Source organism: Talpa occidentalis, unplaced genomic scaffold (assembly GCF_014898055.3).
Source record: "Talpa occidentalis isolate TD23 unplaced genomic scaffold, MPIMG_talOcc4v2.1 talOcc4.14, whole genome shotgun sequence".
In the NCBI taxonomy this organism is placed as follows: Eukaryota; Metazoa; Chordata; class Mammalia; order Eulipotyphla; family Talpidae; genus Talpa; species Talpa occidentalis.
In genome coordinates this window covers 17,241,175-17,256,147 of record NW_023601433.1, presented here as the reverse complement: position 1 = coordinate 17,256,147, position 14,973 = coordinate 17,241,175, and positions in this window count along the sequence as shown.

Below are 14,973 nucleotides of genomic sequence, written 5' to 3'. Positions count from 1 at the left end.
TGTACAAACTTGGAGACATCTGACCCAGGAAGATGAATATGGTCCCACCACCCTTTGTACCAGCATTTACCACAGATATGGTTGTCACTTTTCTGGGATAGCCTGAAAGAGCAACAAAGAAGACATGGATGACATACCATTCCTCAACAGCTTGTTCAAGTTGTATTTCAAAATAATGAGACCCTCCAGAAATGCATAGTGCTATAAAATATTTGGAAGAAAACATCTGAGGAAAAAAATGACTTTATGCATCTAAGAAAATAATATTCCTGGCAATGCATCAAAATCTACCCATTTAAAAGAAAATATTGACATGAGAACATCAAATACTAAACAAAATGCCTTTTTTTAAAGATTTATTTATTTATGGATACAAGAACTGGGGTATAGGCCAGAGGTGTGGGGGGTGAGAGGATTCATCAGAGACAGAGCGGGGAATACAACAGGCAGACTGACTGAAACACACTGCTGAGGGGAGCAGCGGGCAAGACAGGAGAGTTCTGCTGTGCTATTTGGGTTGCTCCCTGGACATCCGGGATCGAACTCGTGCTGCGGAAGCTGTGGACAGCTTCACAGTGCTGTGCTTAACCCTTTGCGCCACCAGGGAGGCCCAAAAGAAAAATACCTTTTGAAGGAAAAAAACAAAGGCAATGACACAGAACTAAACCTTTTATGTGTTTTGATGGGGTTTTAGTATTGGGAGTTGAAGTATAAGATTTTCTCGAAAATAGTAGAATCATGATGAAGATATCTTAAATTCAGTATATTTATCTCTCAGTTGGTAAGCAGCTCCCTGAGAAAGGATGTGACAAAGATATTTCCAGTTTCAGAAAATCTACTTCTGGCTTTCCTCACTTGATATTTAATCAGCAATGAAACATTTTCCACAGATTGAAACAGATACCTCAGAATCTTATTTATAAACCATTGGGTAGGAGAATAAATGGCAGTAGAATGACTCCGGCTTCCTTAGAAATGCAGAAACGAACAAGGTTTGCCAAAGAAGAAGTGTGCTGACAGCCATCTAATGTGGAGATTCATTAGGCAGGCCAATGTCAGGCTTCAGGGTGAACTCCCAGTGCATGTTTACATATTTAGTGTGACTATACATTGTTGTAGGGCTATGGTTTTCATCATCTTCTGAGGAGACAACCCAAAAAGGTTAAAAACCATTGGCATAAAGTAAAATAAAAGTGAAAAAGCCAGTGAGAAACAGAAGAGTATTTTGGAAAGAACAACTATTGTGGAACTGAATAATTACAGTAGAGGAAGGATTTGTTTACTCCCACATTTTACTGAGGACCTGGTGTTGGGAAGGACTGAGGCAACGCCTCAGTCCTAAGGGGCTGGAGACAGTCACCCAGCAGTCTTAATATCCCTGAAGGCAGGTTTACTTTTAGAATTTTACAAATGCGTGACAGCCTAAAAGGCACTCACTGTGCCCAGAAACTGGTATGAAAGAATTCAGAAAAAGGAGAATAATGTGTGAGGGTGAAACTGGCACAGAACAATTTCCACAAAATCAAAATCTCTTAGCAAGTCACTACAAACAAATTACACACAAACACACAGAATCTTCACAAAGCCCAAGCCAGTTTTTCAACAGCAAATCTGTTATATGAAACAAACACACTGGAGAAACCAAAATCGCATTTGCGCTTATGGTAGCCAGTGCCATAGGGAAGCCCAATTTCCCCATGGGGCTGACTAACCACGGATGGCTCTGTCCTAAATCACGTTGGACGCCAAATTGTTATAGAGCAACCCCGATATTAAACGGGTTCCTGGCTGTGGGTCCTCACCCGCGCGCTTTAAAGGGACTTATGAATACTCTACTACAGACACACACAAAAGGTTAATAAAAGGTTTATTTACAAGAGGAAAGGAAATAAGGAAAATGTACAACTCAGGGAGAAAATAGGGAAATAAAGTCTTTAATGCGTCCTACCCGATCCGACGACCTGGAAACCCAAAGTCACTCTCAGAGCTGGCCGGACGCTGCGAGCTGGCTGAGAGCCCAAAAATGGAGAGAGCCCCCCAAAGCCCACGTGTCTGCCTTTTGTATCCACCTGGCTGCTTAACCCCACCCTCAGGTCCCAGCCACCTTCCCTTTGGTGGTGATGGGATTTGGAGTTCCCAGTGTCTTTGGCTTTGACCTGGGGTGGGGGTGGAGTCCACAAAGCCTGTATGGAATTTGCTTTGGGACCGCCTTTTCCCCCTAACAAGGGGAGGCCTAGCATCAAGAATGGATTTCAGACCTCCCTGGTGGCCTATGGGTTAAGTCTCAGCACTATCACCCACTATTTCCTCCCTGGTGTCACAGGGGTTAAAGTCTCAGCGCTATCAAGCTATTGCCAGCCACTGTGGCATGAGTTCGATCCCTGGTGGGAGTTGACCCACATACAGATCAGCAGACCTCTCTAGTCTCACCCGCTGCTCCCCTGCTCCCTTTGTCTTTCAGTAAATCCTTCTGTTCTGCTCCCCACTCTATATCTGGTGAATCCTCTAACCACTCCCACCCCCCATACCTCTGGCCTACACCCCTGTTCTTCTACACAAAAACTAAAAATAAAAATAAAAAAAAAAACAGGTTTCCAAGGGACTTGGACCAGCACTGCTTCATACTTCAAATCTGAAATGAGATTGACAGAAGAGAATAATTCACAAGCAAAATGAACCCTTTGTGATCAGGTTGAACTCCAGGTCTGCAACAAGATTTCAGAAGACCTGCAGATATTAATGTTAATATTTTTTAACATCAGTAAGTCAAGAGCCAAGAATAAAGATAATGCTTGACACAACCTAACCAACACCCTACATACTCACACACACAGACACTCAACAAAAACACACCAGAAAATAAAGTGTATTAGTCAGGTTCTCAGAACCAATATGCTATTTATATACTTTGTTATTTGTTATAAGGAATTAACTTATGCAGTTATGGAGGCTGGCAAGTCCCAAACTTGGGATTTGCAGTTAACAAACTGGAGACCCAGGGAAACTGATGGTATGTTTCCAGTTAGAGTTTGAAATTCTGAGAACCAGGAGAGCCAATGGTATATGTTCTAGTCCCAAGGTTAGCAGGCTGGAGACCCCCCCAAAAAAAAACTAATGTATCAATTCACATCTAAAGAGGGAAAAACCAGTTTCAACTCAAGGCAGTCAGGCAGGACCAGTTTTCTTACTCAATCTTTTTATTCTAGTCACTGTCTCCAATTGAATGCAGTCCACCCACCTTGAAGCTGGCCATCTGTTTTACTCAGTCTACCCATTCAAACACTAATAACATCCAGAAACACCCTCACAAACACACCAGAATAACATTTGATCAAATATCTGGGCACCCATGGCCCAGACAAGTTGACACATAAAATTTATTGTCACAAAGAAATTGATTATTTTTAACAGCTACACGACCTCCTACATATCTAAAAGTCAACTGTCCTCTTCAAAACTACCAATTCAGTAGTTGCTGCAGATCTGATAATAATGCTGGTCTTCTCTGAGCACTTACCCACACCAGAAATACATGAGCACATCACACAAATAGACTCACATGATCTTCACCACAGCTCTGTAAAGGTTCCATTATTCTCCCTATGTTACAGATGGGGAAAAAAGGCACAAAGAGACCAAGATTGTGTAAGAAGTAGGAAAAGGAGCTGGGATTCAATTCCAACCAATCTTGGTCTTGCTCCCACTATTATGCTCCCAACTGCTCCTCATTCTTTCTCTGGTGTCCACTCTATCCTGTAATGCTCCATGGCTCAAAATGCTTTTTGTAACTTTTATTTCCAGAAATTCAATCAGTACCTGCATGTACTAGCTTACAACTAGTTTAAATTTGACTTTTCCTAAAGGTATACACACACATATATACACGTATATATGCCAAACATAATTCAATACCTTATCTAATAAACTCTAATACTACCAACTATAACCTAACAAGGTGGGTTCTCCCTCTAAAAACAACAGAGAAGTTGATCAGTGATTCTAAGATGCATGCAATTGATCTGAAAATTTTCTATCCTAACCAAATATGAAAGTAAGAACATTTAATAATTGTGCTTCCTGGAATCTCCACCAAAGAGATGTTGTGGTGGCACATTTTAATCTTCTGTCTGTATTCCAAGCACACAGTGCTATTAGATTAAAATAAATTAATTTTTTAAAATTGTAATCATGATGAATGACTGCATGGGCAGACCATGAATAGAACAGGATACACAGCTAAGCAGAATTCAAGATTGAAACCATGAATGAAGATGGGTATCCACCACTTGGGTGGGGACTTCATGCTGGGCTGTTACAGGACAAGTAGCTACTGCCTGATCAATGGGAGGAAGTACTATAGTGTCTTGATGTGGTCAAGTGCTTGCTGACTCAGGAAAGGGAGCTGTGGCTTCCCCACAGGACACACCAAAAGAAGAAATGGTTCTGAACCAGAGACCTGGGAGGATGAAGGCAACATTAAGTGATCCACAGAGGCATCGACACAGAGACAGGAAAAAAAATCATGCCTGCACATGCCTGCACACACTCACACACACACACACACACATCCTCCTCAGCGTGAGCTTGAAAGCTAAAGCAAGAACAAAATACTATGGAAACAAGCAAAACAGAAATACTAGACTTTAAAACAGGAAAGATTATGAAAGACAAGGACTAGAACTCAAACAAAAATACATAAAGTGAAATATAATACTAAATAGAATGGGATAATAAATATTAGATTAGTCAAACTACAGAATTACAGAGCTGGAAGATTTCACTGAGAGATTCAGAGTGAAGCACAGACAGATGAAAAATGTGAAGTATGGAAGAGAAGTCAGGTAATCTGGAGATAGATTAAGACCCTCCATAATGAACTCAATGTGAATTCCAGAAGTTGGGAATATAAAGATGGGGGTTGGCAATTTTTGAACAACTGACTTAATGAGAAAAGAACCCTCATCTATATAGTGCATGCCAAGTGTGAAAGGATAAAGAAAAATAAAACCACACCTAGATATGCTGCAGTGAAACTATAGAACATCAAAGAAAAAGAGACAATTTCCAGAAGTCCTAAGGGAAGAATGACAAATTACCTACAAATAAGCAATAGTTGGTATAATGTATTAGTTTTCTATGTTCCATAAAAAATTAACACAAACTTGGCAGATTAAAACAGCACACATTTCTCATCTCAGTTTCTGTGGGTCAGAAGTTTGGACACAGCTTAACTGGGTTCTCTATGAGGCTACAATCTAGGTGGGTTATGTTCTCATCTGGAGACTCAGCTGGGAAAGGACTCACTTTTAGACTTGCTCAAGTTGCTAGCAGAGTTTGTTTCCTGGCATTTATTGGGTTCATGGTTGCTTGCTCTGCAGCCAGTTTGCTAGAAAGGCAGTCTGATATGACAGAATGTATTTCTAGCAGTGACAATCCACCTCCCTTGCCTTTCTTTTTTTTTTTTTGGAGGTGGGGGCAAGTCACCTTTGTTCAAATGAGATTATATAAGAGAGTGAGCACTAGAACACTAGAAGGTAAGATTCTAGAAGTCATCCTAAAGCCAGTTTGCCCATAGGTAACAGTGAACATCTCTCCAACTCTAGATACCAGATGACAGAGGTATAATATCCTAAAGAGATGGAGAAAGGAACTGTCAGTCTGTTCCAGATGAAAGATCTTTCAATCATGAGAATCCAATACGACTCTCATATAAAAATAGGATGCTGACCATGCACACACCCTTTCTGAATTTCTAAGGAATATATAGTTCTCAGCAAGTGACCTATATTGGTAAAATATGTTCATAGAGCTAACTATTGATAGTAAAATATTAATAATTGATGGTATTTTGTCTTTAAAAAGATAGGCCTGAAATTCCAGATGGCAATAACTAAAATCCTGTGAGTGCACTAGGGAGATAAGATGGAAATATGCAAAGCTTACTTTCCTGTTAACAGCATCTGTGTGGTCTGAGAGGTAGACAAAGATATCAGGAGGAAAATGCTACATCTGTAGTTATTTCTACCCAATTTAACCCAGAAATAAAGGATTGCAAGCTATAATATTCAAACTGAGATAAGGGAGAAAAAGGCAGATCGAAAACAACCAACACCACCACCACCACCAAAAAGCTTTATCAATTCAATAATTGTCAGGAAAGTACAAAAAAAAAAGTCAAAATAAAATCAAGGTGGTAGAAAGAAGCCCAAATGTGTCAATAAATATAAGACATGTAAAATGACCACCTATTAAAATATGTTGCTTTTAAAGAACTCATTTAAAAATTAAAAGAAAGTTAAAAATAAAAGAACATTTTAAATTCTTGAATTTCAAGTCTCTCTATTCTTTTAGCCAATGATTCTCTACCTTCTAATGAATCACTTGAAGTGTTTGCTGAAAATGCAGATTCCTAGGCCCCGACCAAGAAACAACTGATTTGGTAGCCCTGGTCTTTAAACCCAGTAACCTGGAGGTTTAACAAGTCAGCCAGATGTTTCTGACAAAAGTGATCTGAGAATCAGACTCCAGGACTTCAGATTTCTCTACCTTCAGCCTTGCCATCCTCAGACAACCTGACTTCTCTCAACTTAACTTCCCCTGATCCTCCAACAAACAGTATTTTTTTCCTCTTCTCCCACATGAATAATGTTCATTTCCAAGAGAATAGGCTTCCGTCAGGCTGAACTCTTCCAGCACTTGGCCTGGTAGGCTGAAATGTTGGGCTCTATCATTTTCTGGTTTATGAATAAGTCAAAGAAAGTGTGGGAAAAAGTAAGAGAGATAAAAGCAAAGATAAAATGCACACACACGCTACGAAGATAGGGGACTGATTGGCAGAGACTGTTGTACAGACAAGATGGGAGGAGATAAGAGGAGACTCAGGATTGCTAAGAGCTGACTGGCCTGACTGGTCTTGTTTATGGCTCCCAGGCCCCTGCTCCTCCGGGTTAGGTCCAGAGTGCTCGGAGCGCAGTCTCTGCAGCAGCAAAGATGAAAGTCAGACAAAACAATCCAAAAGTGCTGAACTATGACGGCTAAGACCTCAGGGGTTTATTAGACTTTACTTTCTTCAGACATTGAGGAAAGTCTTCAGCTGAAGTCCATTAAGCAAATTAAAAAGCAGGAGAAAAATAAACATAGATTGATGTAGATAGCAGTTTTATGAGGCAAAGGAAGCAGTTAGTTCTGACAAAGCTCCCGGCTGTTACTTATACTCTTGGATCCCCAGCCTTTAAAACTCTATTTAAGATATTATTCTTTCCAAGATACCCTGCTGGCAGTCATAAAAGAAAGCTAATAGAATTTTTTCTCCACAAAGACAAGGGCTGGTACAAAATAAAGTAAAAATATTACCCACATTGTTTCTCAGTACAGTTCCTGACACTAAGTTGTTTGACATTTGTCTGCAAGCAGGGAATTAATTTATAAATCCAACAAACATACATATGTGTGTGTGCGCACGCGTGTAGTTGGACTGCAAATGAAGCCAAACTACATTAATATGTCTTTTTCCACAAATAGAAGTATGTGTGTTAAGGAATCACTTCTAATTCATACCTTTTTATAATTATCAATAGTATCTGAATGTTCCGAATCCTCATAAGGAAAGTCAGAACAATATTTCTTGCATACACGATGTACAAAGTCAAGCTTGGACTTGTGATATAAAGAAGAGAAACATTCAGGTCACCCTCCATGCGTAAGACTTTGTGACTCTATTTTAGATACTTAAACATAAAGTCACCCTTGGACCTTGTCTCCAGGGCAAGGAACATTCCCTTGGGGCACTGACTGCTCTCTATGCATGTTTTCCTCCTCGGGGGTAGGGGTGATGCCAAGCATTAGATTTTCCACTTCATATTCTGGGGCAGATTCCCAGGCCATGCTCTTCCTCACCTTGCCCTGAGGTTATGGAAACCCAGCCCGGGGCCAGCCTAGTTCCCTAGCAGATTCACATGTGTCTCCTGGTTGCTCTCCAAGACCCAGGGCTGCAGAGGTGGAGGGAGAGTGCCTGATACAAATTTAGTCCTTGGATGGTTTAAGCCAAATAAATTTAGCATTTCAAAACATTCTTACATTTTAAAAGTCTCGGGCTTTCCAAAGACTACAAAATAACTTGACTTGCAAACTTCTCAGCATCCCAGCATTTGCTTCATACTGAGTGTGCATACACACAGCCACAGACACCCGTATGTTTCCAAACAAATTAAAGGTGTGAAAAGCAAAACCCTGAGTCATCAAACCCCCTCAAAAGTGAGAAGTATTGTTTTGCAAAAATATCACAGTGTTATTTTAAAGGGGATAACAAGTAAGTTGTGCTAATTTTTAATAAACAAAAGCACATGTTATGTTATTAGTTATGTGCAATTAGTTATAAAAGAACGTATCTTTAAAGCATAAAGGGCCAAAACCCCTTGGCCCTAGTAAGTATCTTCAATTAATCTCCCAAGCCAGTGGCTCGTTCTGGACAACGAAAAACAAATGAAATCTGATTATCCTTTCTAACAGGAAAGGCATAACCAATTAAAATCCACAGGAACCCCAAACTTCATTGTTAGCAATCATTTCAAAGTCTCCTCCTTTGAAATCTTTTATAAGAACTGCCTTAAAAACAAAACAGACCAATTTGGTTTCTCCTTTCCTACCTTTCCCACTGGTTAGTGGAAATGCTAATGACCAGGAAAATGCAGGGATGGTATAGGAACTAGGAACAGGAGGTTTAAATACTCCTCAAACCAACTTACCAAAGGAAAAAATATAAAGGAGCAAAAGTTTCCTCAAATCCCCAAAAGAAATTAGAAATAATAACCTTCTAGAAGTGCCCATGATTTTTAACATTCATGAAATGCTTGGCTGAGTTAATATCAAATATTATTACCACATCTGGGTTAGCAAATGGAATTTCCATGCAGTCTTGGATTCTTGACTTTTCTTATGCAACCTCATGTATGCCATAAATTCTACCATGAAAACCCATCCAGGTTTGCAACCAGCACTATCTTCTCATCAAATGTTAAGATATGTAAGACAAAGTGTAAAAGCCTGTGCCAGGTACTTATGGGGAGTAGTTATAAAGTGAGGAGATGGCTATGTGGGTGTACCTTATGAAATCAGTCTGCTGGCCACCGCTCTCTGAGGAGAAATGGAGGCTGGCATGCTGAGTACTCAGGGGTTCAGGAGGAGCAAAGGGTTCTAAGAAATAGTGGAAGAGGGCCTCCCTGGTAGTGCAAGGGGTTAAGCACAACACTATGAAGTTATCCGCAGTCTCTGCAGCACGAGTTCGATCCCCCGGCTGGCCAGGGAGCTACCCACATGGGGCAGCAGACCTCTCCTGTCACGCCCGCTGCTCCCCTCAGCAGTGTACTTCAGTCAGTCTGCCTGTTCTGCTCCCCATTCTGTCTCAGGTGGATCCTCTCACCCCCCACACCTCTGGCCTGTATCCCAGTTCTTGTATGCATACATAAATAAAAAAGAAAGAGAAAGAAAGAAAGAAAAGAAAGAAAGAAAGAGAAAGAGAGAGAGGGAGGGAGTGAGTGAGGGAGGGAGGAAGGAAGAAAGCAATTTCTAGGGGCCTTCCTGGTGGCCTAGGAGTTAAGTCTCAGTGCTATCACCACTATGGCCTGAGTTTGATCCCTGGCCAGGGAGCTACCCACACGGTGCAGCAGACCTCTCCTGTCTGACCCGCTGCTCCCCTCAGCAGTGTATTTCGTCAGTCTGCCTGTTCTGTTCCCCACTCCATCTCTGGTGAATCCTCTCACCCCCACCACCACCTCTGGCCAGCACCCCAGTTCTTCTATAAATAAATTAATTAATTTTAAAAAAGAAACGGCAACGTCTAATGGGGACAGAATGCTCTTAATCAAGATTGGCCACTGTGAACAAAAGTACACTTTGCAATGAACTTCTGCAAAGGGTATTGGGCAACACAAATGATTTGCCGTTCTTGCTTAGAATTCCCCTATGCTTTGCTATGTTCAGAAAAGAAAATGATGGCTGACCACACCAGTGACAGCGGCTGGTGTGTGGAGAGTGGTTTCCCTTCACAGTTCATGTCTGGATTAAATGGTAGTTGATTATTATTCATTTTTAAGCTAAACTTCCATAAATCCTACTCATTCAATATTTATTAAGTTCTGACCAGGTGCCAAAACACTGGAAAACTCTTTTATAGCAAGATACTTAATCACAACTATTCATTCAACAAGCACTTACTGAAGATTTTCTTGGAGTCAATCTTTGTGCTCCACATTAAAATGCAATGAGGTAACTTTGCAAGCTTCAGTTTTCTGATCTGCAAAAGGAGGCACTGGATTACAACATTCCTAGAGTTTCTTCCTGTTAAAAAAAAGTCTCATTTTGATTGGTTTTGTTATTTGTTTATAAATAGTTTCTCATTCATTTATAAACTTCAAGAATCCAGATTCGTTACTGTGATTTTTCCTGAATCTAAATTATACACTGAAAAGGTCAGCAGACGATCTCGTTCTCACACTAGAGTCTGCCAGTATTGAGAATGAAGATAAACGTTAACTGGAATTTTAAACACAGGCTTACAAATTACTGCAAACCTCAGATATAATAAATAAATGACAGCAAGGGAATCATGATCCTTAGAATTATTCCTGTAAAGCTTCTTTTCCACTTAATGGCAACAATATGATCAGATTCCAGCAGAAATGGGGCCCTCCTGTAGGGGGACGCGTTCCAATACAGAGGCGGGGTAGCCTGTGCCCCCTACCCTGGTTATGTGATGCACCATAACAACCACTTTGCATTGACCAGAACCAGCAGTTGCAAACCTGCTAGTTTTCTGCTTTTCGTTTTTCTGAGAGTGCACAGTTGGATTAAATGATGGAAAAAGTCATGCCACACAGACATTTTCCTTTCAAGACGTTAAGGAGAGTTCAGCCACAGTGCAAGTTCTTTCTGCATTTATCTTGGACTTTAAAATAATTGGAAATGGCTATAGCATGGCATGCTGACATAGGAGAGGAAAACTGGGCTTTGCAAAGATGATGACAAAAAAAAAGAGGTCTACCAATGGGGAGGCATTTGTGAGAGAGAAAGTAGCAAAAATGTGGTGGGATGGACTGAACACACACAGATTCTCCCAGGGTTAGAGCTCAAGCAACTAAAGAAATTCTTGGGGTGCCCCAAAGCTTAGTAAATTTGTGTTTCCTGGAGTAATCGATGTTATCCTATGGTCCTGATCCATGCCCGAAAGGATTTTGGAGTGTCTGAGAACACTGCAGAACTTTCATTGTACATTTGGCAAGTGTCAAAAATGTCGAGGGATAGAAATAGTGAGAAAGACTCAGTGCAAGATTAGTGTGACCTATAAGACAATGAAAGCTCCACGGCCTGTCCTCACACATGTCTGCAGCAGGGACAGATGAATGCTCCAGGGAGGCCTGGCTAGCCTCACTTGAGCAGACTCTAAAGTAGCAGTTCTTAGCAGTGTAGAGAAGTTCTAGATTCTTTTGAGGATTGGGTCAAATTTAGAGTCTATCCTCAAAAAAATGCATATAAATCACTCTTCATACAATTACAGGAGATCTTCAGGCCTCCCAACGCACTGGACTAAGAACTCTAACTAGAAAACATGTCAGGGCCTTTCAATGAATGAATCTTTATGTTAAATGGCCTCACATTTCTTCATCAAGATAATTATCAAACCCGCCAGATGTTTTTGCTTAGACTTCACCTTTTTTCACTATGGTAATGATAGATCATAGCAGTGATTCCTACAAATTATGTAATAGCCACTAAATTCTTGTTACTAGTTCTAATACTAGTAACTAATACTATTAGAATAGTTCTAATACTATTCTGATAGTATTAATTTATTAATAATTGCCAGTTTTGGTCTTCACTGCTGCTCTGTCAAAGCAAGTACTATTATGATCCCATTTGTTAAGATGACACAACTAGGGGATAAAGAAGCTAAAGTAATAATAAGTAGTTGGCAGGACCTAAGTTCAAAGCCTGGCAATCTGATTCCAGACTTTCTATTTTTTATTTTCCTCCTACCACCATCCCTTATAATTCTTTCCCTCCTCCATGCCTCTTACCTCAGAGTCCTCATAGCGTTTATTGATGTCCACTGAGTTTTAAAAGTGTTTTTTGATCAAATTGTCCGGTATTTGTTATTATCATTCTGACTTCTTTACCATCCATAATGCTCTCAGACTCTTTTCATTTTGTTGAAAATGGCTGCATTTCATCCTTTCTATGGCTGAACAAAGACCTTACATTCTCAACTTTCTAGTTTCTTCTACTCATGACTTTTCACACCTAGATATGGCAGAGGAAACTGTCAAAATAAACAAACATATGGTAGAAAATGATACACCAAAATTTTTTTAATTGTTCTATCCATCTTCCTTAATATTTCAAAGGAAGTACTGTGGGTAGCGGTCTTAGACTCTTGATCAAAATGTCCTCCCTTTGTGAAGCCAGGCTATTGACTCTAATTTTAGTGGCCAGTGTTCACCCAGCAAATTTAGACTGGAGTCCTACAAACTTATTTTGTGAAAATAATGTGATATTGAGCTGTGTCTATATACATAAACACACACATGTGAGTGTGTGTGTGTGTGTACTCAGTTGGAAGAGATGCCTACAGCAAGGGTGAGTTTATGGGAAGGAATCAGAGCTCCCCACTCTTCACTTGTAACTCTCTCCCATCACCACCACATGTTAAGCAACCAAGAAGCTCTCCAAACCCAAAACCCCATCCTTTTTGGGTTTTTATGAAGGCTTCATTACATAGGCACGATAATTAAATCATTCAACATTGGGAATTGAGCTCAACTCCCAGGCTCTCTCCCCTCCTTGGAAGTGTAGGGAAAGATTGTTAAGTGCCAACTCTCTAACACCCCCCCCTCCTTTCTTAGGTGCTTCCAAAAGTCATCTCATTAACATAAACTCTGATGTGGTTGAAAGGAATTTGTTCTGAATAAAAGGCACCTTTATCGTACTTACCACTTAGGAAATTCCTAAGAGTTTTAGGAAAGCTATACCAGAAATAGGGACAAAGGCCAAATATATATTTCCTATTATAAATCACCATATCACACAAGTATTTAAAACTTGCTCAACTTTTCTAAGCAGCTCTCAGTAGTATGTGAACTAACTGATTTTTAGACTCATTTTGGAATAATAAATAAAAGCGCTTCTTCTAGCCCTGGCATCTCTGGCAACAGATGCTGGCATCTTTGTCAAATGAAGAAACTGCCATAGGTGCCAGCATTGACTACAGGCTTTGTTTGGATTTACCAGTTTGTCTAATATTATCCTTTTTTATTCTAGGACCCAATTCAGAATACCTTGTATCTACTCACAATTCCTCCTTAAATTCTTCCAGGCTGTAACATTTCTTAGTCTTGTTTTTCATGAGGGACACCTTTGAAGAGTACCAGTCAGGTATTTCATAAAATACCTTCCTTCATTTGGGGTTTGACTTATTTTATCATGATTAGACTGAGTAATGGTTTTGGGGAAATAGAGTCACAAAGATGAACTGTCCTTCCCATTACAGCATATCAGGGGGTATATAACATGACTCTTTCACTGATGAGATTAAGTTTCTTCATGGATTAATGTGGGGTTCACCAGGGTGCCCCACAATAAAGATACCATTTTCCCTTTCCATAAGTAAATTATAAGCAAGTCACTAAATCCAAACCCTACTCAAAGGGAGGACAATTAACTTCCATTTCCTGGAGGGAAGATTATCTACATAGATTACTTAGAATTCTTTGGTAAGATTCATACCTTCTCCCCATATGTTTATTTATTCAATCATTTATATTTGTGTGTGCTGAAAGATATTTATAGCTACAAATATTACAACTCTGAGTTAAAATCCAATAAATATAGTTATTTATCTTGATGCTCAACTTGTCACAGCTTTAGTCATGAAATTCTTTCCATTTGACTCTCAGTTCTTTTGATATACACACCCCCCTTTTGTTTTCACTTTTTTGTTGAGCACTTTCTTAACTTCTAGCACTAAAAAGATGCTCCAGACTTGCCTTACATTTTCCTGCCCCAATCCTAAAGTAAGCCAGTTTTCTAAGGAGTCCTGATTCCCTTTGTTGAAGAATGATACTTGAAGCAAGATCTGGATGCTAGTGTACTCCTGGTTGTGGAAAGTCACACTTCCTAGGTTCTCTCAGAAGATACAGTTAAGAAATACCTGTTTTGGCATATGAAAAAATGTTCAACATCACTTGCAATCAGGGAAATGCAAATCAAAACTACCATGAGATACCATCTTACAGCAGTGAGAATGGCACATATTAAAAAAACTAGCAACAACAAATGTTGGCGAGGTTGTGGAGAAAAAGGAACTCTTCTGCACTGTTGGTGGGAGTGCAAACTGGTCCAACCACTATGGAGAGCTGTGTGGAGATTTCTGGACCTACTAAACATAGAGCTTCCACAGGATCCAGCAATTCCACTCCTAGGTATTTACCCAAAGGACACAGAAACATCAATTCCAAAGAACACCTGCACCCCTATGTTTATAGCAGCACTGTTTACAATAGCTAAGCTTTGGAAACAGCCCAAATGCCCAAAAATAGATGACTGGATCAAGAAGATGTGGTACATATATACCATGGAATATTACTCAGCATTCAAAAAAGATAAACACATGCCATTTGCAGCAACATGGATGACGTTGGAAGGGATCATGCTCAGTGAAATAAGCCAAAAAGAAAAAGAAAAATACCGGATGGTCTCACTCATAGCAGGGATCTAGAAAACTTAAATAAGGGACCAGGAAAATGAATAACTATAAGAAAGTGAAAATCAAAATCAACAAAAACTATGAACCAGAGACACTTTTTGGGGGGGGGGGGCGGGAGGGGAGGGATTGGGGTCAGAATGGGGGGATTGCAATTGTATGGGGAATATAAAAATAAAATTTATTAATTTAAAAAAAAAAAAACTTCATGCAAAGTGAAA